Here is a 16,806-nt window from a genome sequence, read left to right as displayed (position 1 = left end):
CTATTTTTCACCTGTAGGAATGAATACTTGCCCAGTGTTCCATACCAAAAGACCAATGGGAGGATCAAATAAGATAATGACTGTGAAAACACTTGATAATAAATGTTAAATGATACAAATGCTACAAAAGGAATTGAGTATGAACCTAGAACTATTTACTAGCTGGTCTGCCCTAAACGACTGAGCTTTTCAAACCTTACTAGGACACCAGGAAACTCTCAAGAGGAGGAAAAAGCCCTGTTCCTGGATATGGTGTGGACAAGAATTTGTTCTCTTTGGCACGGTTTACAATCCAGCATTGATTGCACCAAGGGCCAGTTCTGCATGCCATTCAATGAATGGACATGCAGAAGTGCCATCTGCCTTAGGTAAACAGCCACTTGACTGGCCCTGCTCTGCTCCCAGACTTCAGGGAACCTGGAATGTAGAGAGGGGCAAGGGAGTGACACTCATGGACCTGTCAGTTTACTGGGGCACTTCTGGGCTCCTGCTAACTATTGATTATTGCTATAGACTCAGCTCACCTTTGGGAATGGAAAGGCGACCGGGCCTTGCACACAGGGCATGGTCTTTAGAGCTTTAGAGATTTAGGATTGAGATCTGGACTCCCAATGTTTAGTAGTTGCATGGCTGTAGTAAGTCATAACTCCTTGAAGGCTGAGTCTCCTCATCCATAAATAGGGTAACTCCCTTTGCCTCACATTTTCAAGTGCGCTGTAAGGACTAAATGAGCTAATGTGCATATAAGTGTTTCATGAAATGTAAAGCTGCCTCAAATGTTGATGGTCTCTTACTGAAGAAGTTGCTGAAGAAAATGAGCAGCTAAGGGGTACCTGGATGGCTCAGTCGGTTAAGCATCTGCCTTTGGCTCAGGTCATGATCCCAGGGTCCTGGGATTGAGCCCCCACATTGGGCTCCCTGAGGGAGCCTCCTTCTCCCTCTCCCTCTGCCTGCCACTCCCCCTGCTTGTGCACCCTCTGTCAAATAAATAAATAAAATCTTTAAGAAAAAAAAAAGAAAAAGAAAATGAGCAGCTGAGTGATTATGAAACACTGAGAAAGATGACAAAATCCCAGTGAATCAACAGATAATTCTGATCAAGTCACACCCAAGGTCTTCTGAGTTGGCCCTCATTCTCTGGCGGTGCCAGAAAATGGGAATACCTGTTCTTTCCAAGGAGAGACATGTGACCACTGCAGCCAGAAAATCCTCATTGTAGATGCTGGCTGAGCCAGATGCTGGGAGCAGTGGGTCGGGGTAAATCCGCTCTAACCCAACAAGGCACCTGATAAGAGGTGCCTCCCAAAACTCTGAGGAAACCATATCATCTACGTCAACAGCTTTTTAGTTTATACAAGGAATGGCCTGGAGTCTCCGCTGAACTCTGGTGCTGCCACTCCTCAGGAAATCTTACACACAACCTTCATCCCTTTCATTTTAATCACTGGGTGAATTCAGTCCCACAGTTCATTGACTGGATGACTATTAACCTCTTGATAAAGAGTTTCAGACAAGGAATCCTGGGAAAGTAGAGACTCCAGGGACACAAAACTCTTGCATCAGATTTACTAAGTACACATTTGCACATCTGGACAATAAGCAACCTGAAAACAAAACAACAACTAGTCCAAAGGCACTAGCCTCTTAGTAACCTCAAAAACTGACCGCTCAGGAAGTCCAAAACTTCTTGGGCAAGCTCTCTTTTTACTGGGGGGTGGGGGGTGTACTCATCTCCAGCATGTTAAAATACAATTGAGCAAGCATTCAAAAGCAGACATTGGGGATGAAACCTGAAGCACTGAAAAGAGCTCAGAGTAGGGGCCAAGAGTCTACTGTTGCTGCTCCCAAGGGAAGTCCTGGTAAAAAGAATTCCTACTATGAATGAAATAAATATGAGACTCTCCTGTTCCCTGAGCGTCACCCCACCTCATAGGAGAGGACCAAGACTCAGGGCTGAGAAGAGGAAGACTCTTTCCCATGAGAAGCACCTGGGGTGGGGGCTGAAGCCCTGACTGAATTCTAAAATGGATAGGATCACATTTTATAAGAATAAAGCCTAGGCACCAGACATCCCACAAGGGCTGGTTTTAACAAAGGAAATGCTGACATGACCATGAGTCACCCCCAGGTACCATCAAGTGAAAATTATTCCAACTTTGGAACAATCCTGAAAACATGTCCTGTGGCTTAAGCGGAGTCTTTATTCCCTTTCGTTCAGGTGTAACAGTTGTCACATGTGGCTTCAGCTTCACTCATAGATACGATGACTATGAACAGCATTTGGGGGTGGAGGGAGAGTGGCTAATTAGGATGCTTCTGCTGAATCTTCATTTTGGAAAATGAGGTGCTATCGGCTCCCAGGTGCTTTCCTCTCCACAAAGAGACTCAACAGTGGCTCAGCAGCACCCCTGTAAAAACAGAAGGTCCTCGAATCCACCCTGGGAGGATGGTAGAGAGGAAGAGTGCCAGACTGAACTCTAACAGACCTGGGCACACAAGGCTAAGTCACTTTCAAGCAGGGTCCCAATGACCGGGAAGAAATGAAGATTAAGAGATTTAAGTAATATGGCCAAGGTCACTTAGAAAGTTAATCATGGAGTTGGGACCAAGTCCTTCCTGAATTCAAGCTCATTCCTCCTGTGTCCCAGCTAACATACATGTGCAATTAGTATGATGTCACCACAGACTACTAGCAAATGGAAAATGAGGCTATACTACACTGCATTTACGTGTGCAATGGAAGGGTTTTCTACACCACTGAGTGCCATTTGTTTTTTAGTATGAAAAGTTAGCTCAATCCTATGTTTCCTGAGAAGTAAATGCTCAGGCTCCCATTTGAAGCTTCAGAAGCTGGTGCTGCCCATCCCACAACACTCACCTTCACTTGCTTAGATTACACGGCAACCCGAGAAGATTGTTCCCTGGCAAGTCCTGCTTTTGTTGACTAGCAGGGGAGGCCAAGGCTGGAGACAGCTGGTCCCAGAGGCGAGGACAGCACCTCTACCACTCAGTGCATGAAGAGAAGCAGCCAGACCTGCCAGGCCCTGGTGGACAATGAAGCCAGAGACTCACGGCATCCCTGCACCAAGGAGAGGTCACAATAGGATCTGCACATCTCTATAGCATCTATCACCATAGTAACTACAGAGAAATAGAAGACCTGGTTTCAAGAACTAAAAGCATGTTCTCCATGCGCTGAGTGTTTAAAGTCTATTCAGTCCTGGGGTGCCTGGGTGGCTCAGTTGGTTAAGCACTGGACTCTTGGTTTCAGCTCAGGTTGTGATCTCATGGATCGTGGGATGGAGCCCCGCGTCCGGCTCCACCCTCAGCAGGGAATCTGCCTGGAGACTCTCTCCCTCTGCCCCTCCCTGCCTCATAAATAAATAAATCTTTAAAAAAAATCTATTCGGTCCCATCTTTGCCTACTAAAAATATATGTCTAACTTGGGAAGAGTAGTGCAATGGATAGGAAGTATGTCAACATAAACTTCATGTAAGATTAGGAACTCCACAGGCCAAGGTATTGGTCAATCTAACAAGGTGGTTCCTATAACTCACTTTGGACCTGTAAGGGATTTTAACATGTTCCCACAGGCCTACAGAGTTAGGTATTATTCCCAGGCTTTTTCACAATGACTGCCTAGATTCTGACAGCAGGGGGTAAGGGGTGGGTGAGTGGAGTGGGGGCAAGGAAACAAGCCCAGCTTCAGAACCAGTAACTCCAAGAGGCTGGCTCCATCCTACAAAAGCTCTGTCTACGGCAGCAGAGGACCAGCAACAGCAGCTATTGGGACTTTGTCTCAGAGTAAGGAGTTCAGCTTTTCCAGTGAGCCCTACCTCCACTGGTAGAGGGGTCAGGGGCACAGAGCAGTCTAATAGCAAGCATATGCATACAAGTCCTTTCTGCACAACACAATGCTGATATGCTGATGTGACACAGGAGGAAGCGAGGCAACGGCTGCACTGCATGGATGACCTGTGGCAGGCACCCAACAAATGTTACTTGAACTGAGCTCAGCCAAGAAAGAATCCATTGGCCACAAAAGCCAAAAGGAAAAGCAGGGAAGTGGTCAAGGCCCAAGCTCTAGTCAGGCACAACTGAAAACAAAGCCTGGTTCTGTCACACACCAGCTGGGTGGCCTTAGACCAGCTACTTCTCAGAATCTCAATTTCTTCACCTGTAAGGATAGTAGTAACAACTCTGCAAGGTGGATATGAGAATTTAATGAGATAAATTACTTACAGAACTGCAACATATTGTATAATGTTAATTGAAGAAAGTGTCCCTTAAAATTTGAAGTTAACGAATATTCCCATATACTTTTATTTTTATGGGTTTTTTTAGATTTTATTTATTTGTCAGAGAGAGTAAGCAAGTGCACAAGCCGGCGGAGTGGCAGGCAGAGGGAGAAGTAGGCTCCCCGTTGAGCAGGACCCTGGAATCATGACCTGGGCCAAAGGCAGACACTTAACTGACTGAGCCGCTCAGGCAACCCCCCATATACTTTTAGACAAGAAATGGAAATACCCCTGTCTCAATGAAAACCCTTACAGGCAACATCAAATCTGTACTGGGGTCCCACACTTTGTGTTGAAGGCTCACTGTGAAGAACCTGTTTTCATTCTGATAACACTAGATACTGAGAAAGGAATAGAAAAATCTTGGAATTTCTAGCAAAATAAATTTTGCAAAAGATCTAAATTTTTTTTTTAAGATTTTATTTCTTTATTTGACAGAGAGACACAGCAAGAGAGGGAACACAAGCAGGGGGAGCAGGAGAGGGAGAAGCAGACCTCCCGCTGAGCGGGGAGCCCGATGCAGAGCTCTATCCCAGGATGCTGGGATCATGACCTGAGCGGAAGGCAGACGCCCAACGACTGAGCCACCCAGGCGCCCCTTTGCAAAGGATCTAAAAGAAGATGATCACCTAAGTTCAAACTCTTTCAGGGACACTCTGAACATGAGTTAGATGAAGGTCCCCTCATGCTATGGTCAGGATGGAGGACAGGGCATGTTGTTTTGTTTCTTTAGAATAGCTCATCACTATAAATAAGGGTTTAGGTAACTGAAATATTTACTTGACTTTGTGATAAATCTGATTTGCTCTTACATCTCATGACACTCAATCCCCAACCCAATGGTTGTCAGTTGGGGACCATGCTGGCATACACCTACCCCCAGAGGTTATCTGGCAATGTCCGGAGACATGTTTGGTTGTCACAACTGAGGGGTGGGCCATTCAACTGGTATCTAGAGGGTAGAGGCCAGGGATGCTGCTCAACACCCTGCAATGCACAGAAAGCACAAACACAAGTGCACGTATGCACACACATGCACACGTGCACTCACACACCCACCACCACCACAAACCATTATCCAGCCCAAAATGTCAATAGCACCAAGGCTGAAAAACCCTGCTTGAATCTCAGAAGCAGCACTAAGGTTATTCAAGAAAGGACACACATCTAATACTCTTCTTATCCCTTTGTCAGTTTACAGAGACAAGATGACATTTTGGCACTATGCTTCACATTGTCACACCTTTATCAAATATCCTTTACAGAGATTTCTGGGGAAACTGAATTTATACCAGAAAACAGAAGAGGTGTTACTAAATAGGGCAACTTGGCACTGTCCACAGGTGACAATGAAAGGAGTCACAGTACCTTCCTGGGAATAGGACTGATTTGTATTTGGATCACTAGGAGGCAAAATCTTTAAAGCTTCAAGCTCAGTAACAAAGTCAGGTAGAGGTGAAGCCCCGACAGTACTGACTTCTTTGTGGAATGGAACAAAATACTGGAAGAAATCTAATGATCATTTATCAGTCTGGTGCATGACTGACAAGCAGGCTAAGAATTAGGAGAACTAAGTTTTATTACCAAGCCTGCACTGGCTAGCTGTATTATAGGACTTTCCGGAAATTCCAACATCTTCATTTATAAAACAAGAGGCAGGCACCAGGGTGGCTCAATCGGTTAAGCACCTGCCTTCAGCTCAGGTCATGATCCTGGGGTCCTGGGATCAAGCCCCACATGGAGCTCCCTGCTCATCAGGGAGCCTGCTTCTCCCTCTCCCTCTGCCCCTCCCCCATCCATGCTCGCTCTCTCAAATAAATAAAATTAAAAATAAATAAATAAGATGAGAGGCATTCCTCAGTAAGGTGCAGGAAGGATGGTATTTATCATGAGGAAGAGCAGGAAAATCGTGGGCTTCCCCCAACTGTTTCAGCCAGAGCAGCTCCCCTATTCCTTGCTAATCTTCCTTCAAAAATGGGGTTGTGTTACTTCTAAAAATAAGGTATTGAAAACAATGAGCTTGATGATCTTGGAGGCCTGATGTTAAGAGTAACCTAAACAAGACTTTTATGACCTATTATAGCACTCGTATCCCATTACAGTATTTATTTATTAGTACTTATTTATTTACATTCCAGATTACTGCTCATTTACCTTTTTCTCCTACTACCCAACACAGGGCACCCAATCAGGGTTTGCCGAGTCAATGAATGATTTCCAGAATTTGAAGTATTCTCAAAATTAAGGTATTCTCAAAGAGCAGATGACAAAAATGAGTCCCAGAGGGGTGCCTGGCTGGCTCAGTTGGTAGAGCATGCAACTCTTGATCTCAGGGTCCTAGTTCAAGTCCCACATTAGGTGTGGAGTCTACTTCAAAAAAAAAAGAAAGAAAGAAAGAAAGAATCCCAGAAATAAGAAAAATGTCTGGCTAATGAGTAAGCATTTTTACTACAGAAATTTCTACTGATGGGGGTGAGGTATTAGATTGGCCATGTCGCAGAACCAAACATGTGATGCTCTGTGCTCAACTAACAGTTTCATATTTGAAGAAGAAATGTTGCATTGCATTGGTTTCAGGGACTGTGAAAGCCTCACTGGAAGCAGAACACTACCTTATGGCATCCTCCCCCCACCCCTTTCTTTTTAAAAAAAATGGACTGGCAAAATTTTAATAGTCAAGGTAACAAATGCTTGCCAGCATTCCTCCACCCCAGGCAAGCACAAACCACCTGACACTTCCTGATATCTACCACTGTAAAAACCCTTTGGTCCTCCAGCTGGCTCTAGAGAGAAGGGATACACAGCAGCATTTTCATGTTTGTTACTCTAGGGAAGGGGTAAGCCCAAAGAACGCAACAGCTGTAGAACCTCCTAACAAGCTCACATCCTGTCTCCAAGCACATTTTGGAGGAAATACACCAAGGAATAAGATTATCATTATTAAGAGGGGAAAAAGCAAAAATGCTACAGTGATCACAACTTACTCAAAGAAAACAAAGAAACGACAGTTTGCCACTGTAAAACTGAATATCTTCCTTTTCCATGAGGCAGCCCCCACAAACTACATGAATTAAAGATACATGAAGTGGGTGCCTATAATTCCCAAAAGTTCCCAAGAACTGGTAAAACATCATTGTCTCTATTAATCATTATCAAGAAAAAATTCAAGTAGCCCAGAACATCTACTGTTGCCTAAGGACACGATTAGGCAATAATGAATGAATAACTTTAGGAAAAAAGAAGGTAGACAAGGTGGGGAAGGCAAACACTCAACAACTTATAGGCAAAGAAAGGCAGGGGACCATGTGCTCCAGGGTTCTGTGATGTATCTCACTTTTTTTAAGATTTGTTTTTATTTATTTGAGAGACAGCGAGCATGTGTACACACACACAAGCAAGAGAGAGGGGCAGAGAGGGAGGAAGGGAGAGAATCCCAAGTAGACTCTGCACTGAGCACAGAGCTCCATGCAGGGCTCAGTACCACAACCCTGAGATCATGACCAGACGCTCAACCAACTGAGCCACCCAGGCGCCCCTCAATCCTTTTTCTAAGCCAAATCCTACACAAAAGGCCAATATATAAAGCAAATACAGTGAGTGGAGCATCCACAGTTAAAGTGGTGGCAGGGGGCACAGGACTGGCTCAGTAGGTAGAGCATGTGACTCTTGATTCTCAGGGTCTTGAGTTCAAGACCCATGGTGAGTATAAAGCTTACTTAATTTAAAAAAATAAATGGAAAATAAAGCCAGGCCAGGTACTCAGGAGCTCAGCTCCTCCAGCATCCTTAGGAACTCTGAGCTCAGCCTAGTTTGTGGGCTGCGGTCTAGGGAAGCTAGGTCATTTGCTTTGAAAGAGGTGGCTTCCATTTCCTACTGCATGTGCTAAGTAACAGTGGTTCTAGGACAGTCTCTTAGGCTAGTGCTTCCAAGCAACAGAAAGAAACTGGTCCTGGATTAGCCCCTGTTCGTGGACCTGCCCAGGGCTCTCCGGCTGCTGCACTAGGGCTCCTTATACTCTTTCACACCTTGTTTCCAACAGTCTAGCAGCTTCTTGAAAATGTCCTGACCTTCCAAAAAACCTGTGGTTTCTGTGTCCTCAATTCACCCCATCCCCAACACTCTTACCTAGCTCGCATTCTGTATCCACTACACTTGATTCTAAGGTCCCTGAGGGCAGACCTAGAGCCTCAACCACACCAGTAAGGGAGGGTGCGTTACCTGCCCTGTTCCTGAAAACCAGATTAGACCACACTTCTGTGGGAACACACTGTCCTTTGCATGAGCACTCGTGCATGTCCTATGATGGTGTTTGGTGAAAGGCTGTTTGTTTACAAAGGAATTCTACGGTTTGTCTCTAATCTTCCACTCAAATACTTCCTCATCTGAAGACAGAAATTCAGAGACATGCACTTCTGAAGATGGGTAGGAAGGGTATTTGCCAGAATAGAATATAATCATTAACCTTTTTTTGGTTGCAAATCCCTTTTGAGAATCAGATGACAGCTGTAGACTCTCCAGGATAATTACATATAAAAAATGTTGCCAATGACATTCCAGAGCATCCACAGGCTCCTAAAGTTTACCCATAGACCCAGAATTCAGGTTAAGAATCCTCATTCCAGCAGAGTCTCTTTATGAGAGGCATTCTCATTGTAGTATGTGTTCAATGAGACCCTGAGTACTGATTAAAGAGGGCTTCCCCCTTTCTTTGGCTGCCTTCTTTTCTCTTAATATTCTTTCACCTAACCCCAATGGGTTCAGTTCAAGTTCTTCAGTCTTTTCTGTTTCTCAGATCTTCACTTCGCTGACCTCCCAAAATACTGTATTGGAACGACAATCATAAGCCTTACAAAGCAATTTTACTGTTTCGAGTTTCCCCAAGGTGACAGCCAACTCCATGTGAACAAGGACTGTGCTGGGTTTGTTGTTGTTTTGCACACCCCCTCAGTGCCAATACTCCACACACCACAGAGGCAATACATACTGCCCAATATGCAGGTATCACTGCTTCCTTGCCCTTCTACCTTTAGGCATTTGCACTTGAACGTTAACTTTAAAACTGGACAATATGCCCTAGAAAAGCCAAATGCAAAGGCAAGAAAGAATAACCTACAGCAGGGCGCCTGGGTGGCTCATGGTTAAGCGTCTGCCTTCGGCTCAGGTCATGATCCCAGGGTCCTGGGATTGAGTCCCGCATCGGGCTCCCTGCTCCTTGGGAGCCTGCTTCTCCCTCTGCCTCTGTCTCTCATGAATAAATAAATAAAAATCTTAAGAAAAAAAAAAAAGAATAACCTACAGCAGCTAGTCACTCTACTTTTCTCCTTCTGGATCCTCTAGTATGATTTTGCAAACACAAAGAGCAAGACAAATATGACACTGAAGACACACACTTGGAAATTTCGCTGTAGCTGTGAAAAAAAAAGTGTGTGGTACAGGAATGGAGTGTTTTAGAAGTTATTTTCTAGGGGGTACCTGGATGGCTCAGTCAGTGGAACATGCAACCCTTGATCTCGGGGTTCTAAGTTTTTTTTTTCCCCCTAAAGATTTTATTTGTCAGAGAGAGCGAGAGCGAGCGAGCGTGCATAGCAGAAGCAGCAGCAGACAGAGCAGGAAGAGGGAGAAGCCGGCTCCCCGCTGCTCAAGGAGCCTGACGCTGGACTTGATCCCACCCCAGATCATAACCTGAGCTGAAGGCAGATGCTGAACCAACTGAGGTACCCAGGCATCCCTCAGGGTTGTAAGTTTGAGCCCCACGTTGGGGATTACTTAAAATTAAGTAGAGATTACTTAAAAAATTTAAAAATCTGGGGCGCCTGGGTGGCTCAGCCATTAAGCAACTGCCTTCGGTTCAGGTCATGATCCCAGGGTCCTGGGATTGAACCCCACATCAGGCTCCCTGTTTGGCGGGAAGCCTGCTTCTCCCTCTCCCACTCCCCCTGCTTGTGTTCTTGCTCTCGCTAACTCTCTGTCAAATAAATATTTAAAATTTTTTTAAATCTAAAATAATTAAAGTTATTTTCTAATTAATGGGATACCTGCTATTACTAAACAAAGAGAAAGCCTGATTCTGCCCTTGCCTTCCAAAGAAAACCAAGGTAGTAAAGGTCAACACTTCACTACATCTGCGTTCAGACACTACCTAAGACTCCTTTCCCAACCCACACACAGTTTTGCTCACCAATTCTTTCCCTTCACCTGCGTGCCCTCCTCCAGACTGCCCTGGAAATAACTCATGACAACAGTTCCTCTGCAGCAGTGTGTATGGTCTTGCCAGACAGAAGAGCAGATCCAGTTAACTAAGGAAGAGGATGGCTACACTTGGGCACGTGACATGCCATAGCATCACCAACAAGCATGTATAATGCTCATGGGCTCTATGACTACAAAGAGGCCTAAGACTCTGTTTTGGACTTTAAGCACCTTTCAATCAAGACAGAGACAGAGAGAGAAATAAAAAAGATAAAGGTGTACCACTGTATAAATACTAATTGTACAGTACAGGCAACAGTCTAAAGATTGAACCTTATGTTCCACATTTTCCAAGACAGTTCTAATTCAAATCAAATATCCTGTACCATCAATTCCTTTAGTACACTTGTATGCTCAGACTACGGGTCCCAGTGTTTGGCATAGAAAATATGACCATCATAGCAACTGATGAAGAAGGCCAATCAACTAGGTTAGCTAAAAGCATGATGGCAGATTGTTTAAACCACTCTAGTGCCTTCCCATAGCCCTCAGATAATTGCGGTGTTGAACACAAAAGAGTGAAACTTGAGTCTTCTGAGACTAAGGGAGCTCATCAGGAGAAAGGCAGGAAGCTAGGAGTATTCAGAAAAAAGTCAGACAGGCAGAGTGCAAGACACCTGTCTCTGTTATGCCATTATTCTCCAAAGCCCTTTTAAAGTTACTGAGGACTATGGCAATAATTAGGCCTATGATACTCCTGGGAAAGAAACAAATCTATTCACGTGACAAAAATTAATTTTTTTCCCCTAAGCAGAGAGAAGAGACCATCTGCTTGCTCGGCCTCTGGTGTACAAGCTGACAGCAGTAACTGCCATGCAACAATTACCCCTTTCTCTCCTCTTCTGCTGTCCCCTTCCCCATGTACCCCAGTCACTGACTTCTCTACCCTCCTCGTCCGTCCACTCCCACTTTGGTCCAGCTTGTGCTTCAGAGACAGAGGGCCCTAAACAAGAATCACACGGGAAACCTTAAAAACAGATTCCCTGGCCCAACCCCAAACTTAACCAAATAGAAGAGGTTTGAAAACCCCTGTCTTACATCTATAAACACGATTCAAGGCACTAAACGTCTTTTAAGATGCTAACCTTAACCTCATTATCTTTTTTAAAGATTTTATTTATTTGACAGAGAGAGATACAGTAATAGAGGGAACACAAGCAGGGGGAGTGGGAGAGGGAGAAGCAGGCTTCCCGCGGAGCAGGGAGCCCGATGTGGGGCTCGATCCCAGGACGCCGGGATTGTTACCTGAACCGAAGGCAGACGCTTAACAATTGAGCCACCCAGGCACCCCAACCTCATTAAGTATTAACCCCATTCTTCAAATACAGAAACTAGCTCAAAGGGCTTAAATGTTTTCTCATGGTCAAAAATATACCATCACAACTTCCTTTTTTGGGAGAAACCAACCTTTTATTTTTCACTCTATTATAAATGAGTATGTATTTAGACAGACAAGTAAAACAAAACTGTCTAATGGTAAATAGCTGTGAATGAAAAAAAATGGTTACAGACTGACTAAATCAGCTTAATCTTGTACTTAACGATTCAGTCACTTTTTTTTAAGTAAACTCTATGCCCAACATTGGCCTGGAACTCATGACCCCCCAAGATCAAGAGTTGCACGCTCTACCAACCCAGTCAGGCACCCCAACAATTCAATCACTTTGAAGTACAAACAAAAAGTCAATCTATCCGCAGACTTTCACTGATATATTCAAGCACACATCTGAAGAAAGAAAATTCCTCAACATCCCATCACTGAACAGCAAGAATACATGCACTGACGTAATTCCTATTCCATAAATAGACTACTCAGCCCTTGGATTACTATTACAGTATTTGCTTAAAGAAATCTATCACACAGAGAAATGCACATTTGCTAAAAGCCTTTGAAAATTACATCAAAGCAAGAGAAAAAACCTGTTCACATAAGAGCCTTATGAATTTAATTGCTGTTTTGAAATGCCTAGTTAAGAGTTCAGAATATTGCCTTGTGAGGTCTGAATATAAATGTGTTGATATGACGACCCAGAAAGAGTTCCTGGCTCCATTTCACTCCCCCATGATTGCAAGTTCTTTGATGGGCATTTATAAATGGATTCCTTTTACAATAGCTATACACCTTTAACTTATCCGTAGTGAGCTCCAATAACCAATGTTATTTCTTAAATGGAAAGACAATGGTAATTCAGAAATGCAAGATTTCTTGCAATCTATATAAATGTAACTGCATATTCATAAATATATGTAATGTAGCTAAACCAGACCATCAGTTATGGGTACTTCAGAACCATGTGTCAAATTTATTAGAAATTTATTTTATTTTTTTAAGATTTTATTTATTTATTTGACAGAGAAAGAGATAGTGAGAGCAGGAACACAAGCAGGGGGAGTGAGAGAAGGAGAAGCAGGCCTCCCGCCAAACAGGGAGCCCGATGTGGGACTCGATCCCAGGACCCCGGGATCATGACCTGAGCCGAAGGCAGACGCCCAACGACTGAGCCACCCAGGCGCCCAATTTATTAGAAATTTAAAAAAAATGAAATTTCTGAGGGCCGCAGCTACCTTCATTAGTTGGCTTTAAAATGTGTAATACAAGGGCGCCTGGGTGGCTCAAGTCGTTAAGTGTCTGCCTTTGGCTCATGATCCCAGGGTCCTGGGATTGAGCCCTGCATCGGGCTCCTTGCTCAGTGGGGACCTGCTTCTCCCTCTCCCACTCCCCCTGCTTATGTTCCCTCTCTCGCTATCTCTCTGTCAAAAAATAAATAAAATCTTTGGGGCACCTGGGTGGCTCAGTTGCTAAGCTTCTGCCTTCGGCTCAGGTCACGATCCTGGGCTCCCTGCTCCGCAGGAAGCCTGCTTCTCCCTCTCCAACTCCCCCCTGCTTGTGTTCCCTCTCTTGCTGTGTCTCTCTCTGTCAAATAAATAAATAAAATCTTTAAAAAAAAATGTGTAATACAATGGTAGATAATATACTATGGTAAATAAACGGAGTCAATGTAGAGAAGTAAACCAATGTAGAGAAGTGAATATTACAGAACACCTGAATGGTCACCAGAGTAAAATATCTTCCAGGATTTAAAAAAAAAGAAAAGAGGGCACCTGGGTGGCTCAATCGTTAAGTGTCTATCTTCGGCTCTGGTCATGATCCCAGGGTCTTGGGATCGAGTCCCGCATTGGGCTCCCTGCTCAGCGGGAAGCCTGCTTCTCCCTCTCCCACTCCCCTTGTTTATGTTCCTTCTCTCGCTTTGTCTGTCAAATAAATAAAATCTTTAAAAAATTAAAATACTGAAAAATTTTTAAAAAGGAAAGACCTCGTTACAAGCAGTTACAGTAACTGTTCCAATTAAAGATTCCCCCTCCTTCTACTTTTCTCTGTCCCTTCCTCTCCCTCCCTCCCAAGAATTAATCATAAATAGCACGGCTTCTCAGTACTGCAAAAATATCCTGAGAAATCATTCAAGTTACAACAAAAGAGCTTTCATCCTATGTTTTTGCACAAACTTAACAGATATAATAAATTTAGTTAAAAAGCACATAACCCTTACTGTGTTGAACACAAAAGATGTAATCCAGAGCTCTGAATTCTCTCACTGATTACTATAAGAAAAAAAGATTGCATTAAATGTCTATTTACAACTTTTCAGTTAACTGTGGCCAAGAACATAGCAGGAGGTAACTTACAGTTCAAATTTTTCATCTTTTTTTCCACCAAAAAGTTAACAAACTGAATTCTCAACTTTACAATAAATACACAATTCCAATTTTTTTTTTATTTTATTTGAGAGAGCGGAGGTGGGGTGCAGAGGGAGAAGCAGACCTCTGCTGAGCAGGGAGCAGGACATGAGGCTCAATCCCAGGACCCCGGGATCATGACCTTAACTGAAGGCAGACACTTAACCGAATGAACCACCCAGGTGACCCCACAATTCCAATTTTCAAAAATATCTTTCTCCTGAAGGAGTGATACTCTACTTTTTGATACAATACTGATGCAGTTTAACTGTCCTACGAAGACAGTCAGCTATTAAAAGAAAACCAAAAAAAAAAAAAAAAAAAAATCAAGGTAGCTCAAAGGCCCCAGCTGTCCAATTTTGCATTTCAACAAACTCAGTAAGGGGTGAGCTAAGGGCAATGAATACTTTCTGTAACTCATCTTTTCATTTGGCATTGTCATTTCTAGAGTAGCTCATACACCTGACTCTGGTGACTCACAGCATCTCACCTTATTGGCTCAAGCAGAAGAAAAAAGCAAATCAAACCAGACAATAAGAGAACCCGTAGATTTTCCTCCTCACATCCCCAGTTAGATGGGGTTACTCAGTGAGTATTTCCAAGACCCCTTTAATTCCCACACTCTCACCAGTGTTTTGGCTTAGGTGCTGTATTTAAAAGTTTTTCCAATTCCACCAAGTAAATTTGCAAATGCCCAAGTGAGCAATGAGCTTCTGGTAAGCTTGTGATGTTTCTTGAAAAATAAAAAGAAAAGAAAAGAAAAACCTACACAATAAAGCACATATTACTAAAGTGTATTCCTTAACCCACTCCTTGCAAAAAGAAAAACTAAAAGTTTTAAATATGGGAGTTAAAATTTTAATGAGAACACACCGACTAATGTCATACCAGAAATTCAAACACACAAAACCAATAAACTCCTGTTCCCTTCTACTTGGAAGACAGTTTCCCTGGAGAGGGAAAAGAGAGCTTAAACGACATAATCCATTTCCAATCTCTAAGACACTGTTTAGGAAAGATCATCGGATCTGTAGGCAGACGACTAAAATCAAAACCATCTGTGGCGACTTCTCCGTTGTGGGATGCAGGTGAAGTCACTGAAACCGCGTCTCATCATTAATTACATTTTATAAGTGGAAAAACCTATCAACTCACAGGCTTTTGGAAGGGGCTGACAGTGAACTGAAGAGCATTATACGGTGCTTCCCCCCCCCCCGCCCCCACCAATCACAGGCCGCCTTGTCTGGTTCATAGAGCCATGAACAAGAACTGCCACAGGCCACAACAAGCGGTTCATCAGAATCCACATAAATCGCATGACACAGGCAGGCCTTGAGCATAGAAAGACTGTGCAAGGCGCTCCTGGCAACCCCGGGCAATTAATACACCTACAGCACTGCGCCGACGAGGTGAATGGTAATTCCCCGCCCGGACTAAGCGGCCGGCGGTCCCTCCCGACCGGTGTGCGCCCCGGCGGCGGCGGGTCACTCATGAAGTCATGACAGTGACTCAAAGCGCCCTTCCGACTGAGGTGAGTCAGGAGGAAGCGCAGAGCCCGCAGCAGCCGCCAAGCGGGGCACAGACCTCGGGCGCCTGGGGGACAGGCGGGGGTCCCGGTGGGCTCACGGCTGTCGGAGGCTGCTACCCCCGCCGGGAACGCCAAGACTGCACGCGGCGCCCCCGGGGTCACCTCGCCCTGCGCACTCGTGACGCCGCGAGGGGCTGGGCCCAAGGCGGACCGGCCGCTCGGGCCTGGCCGGCCCGCCGATGCGACGCGTAGGAAGCGGGGACCCTCAGCTCGGCCCCATCCGCGCTCACCCCGTTTCCGGCCGCCCCCCGCCCCGGCCCGCCGCGTCTCCCTCAGGCCCGTGCCGGGGCCGCAGAGTGCCGCCGCCGGCCCGGCCCACGTCTCGAAGGCCCGGGCCGGCCGGACTCGCCGAGGACCCAGAGGAGGGCCGCGGAGGGCGCGGGCCACTCACCGGCCTCTGTTTCGCTCGGCCCCCCGCCCGTCGCCGAGTCCGCGCCTCCGTCAGCGACTCCCTGAAGTGCCGCGGCCGCCGCAGCCGAGCGGACGGTGCAAGGGCGGCCCGACGCGCGCACGCCGCGGGGGCGGAGCCTGAGGCGGACACGCCCCTGCGGCGGGCACGCGGCGCCTCCCGCGGGGCACCTGGTGCCGGGGAGCACCCGCGCTCCCGAGAGAGCGGGTTAACAAGAGCAGGTGTTAATGAGGGTGCCTCGGGGCTACGCGCTCTCCGTGCCCCGTGTCACCGCCTGTCCGGGTTCCTCTTGCGCTGGGCTCCACCTGCCCTTTCTGTTCCAGCCGCACTGGCTTCCCGTCATTTCCTTACCCTTGGACCTGGCTGCTGATTAAATGACCCGTATTGTCGGGTGTTGACAAAGGTATACGGAATGTGCCGTGTTCGTGGGAGTTACAGGGGAAGCGGGGACAATTTAGCGAGATCTGTTAGAATTAAGAATGGGCCTTCACTGGGCGCCTGGGTGGCTCAGTTGGTTAAGCGACTG

At 45.5% G+C, this 16,806-nt stretch overlaps 1 protein-coding gene across 2 annotated transcripts in view; it reads right to left on the bottom strand.

Moving 5' to 3' along the window:
• HMOX2 (heme oxygenase 2) overlaps positions 1-16,390 on the bottom strand; it is a 36,162-nt gene extending 19,772 nt beyond the window's left edge. Inside the window, exon 1 of one of the 2 annotated variants that reach the window (XM_027609786.2) lies at positions 16,263-16,390. The gene's annotated coding sequence lies outside the window, so the exon portion shown is untranslated. Of the gene's footprint in view, positions 1-2,878; positions 3,223-16,262 lie in introns of those variants that run through there. The other variant, XM_027609787.2, reaches the window with a different exon arrangement.
• Positions 16,391-16,806: the final 416 nt, after the last annotated feature.

Source organism: Zalophus californianus, chromosome 10 (genome assembly GCF_009762305.2).
Source record: "Zalophus californianus isolate mZalCal1 chromosome 10, mZalCal1.pri.v2, whole genome shotgun sequence".
NCBI lineage: Eukaryota > Metazoa > Chordata > Mammalia > Carnivora > Otariidae > Zalophus > Zalophus californianus.
Note: the sequence above shows the minus strand (reverse complement) of the source record. Positions and strands in the feature narration are given on the sequence as shown.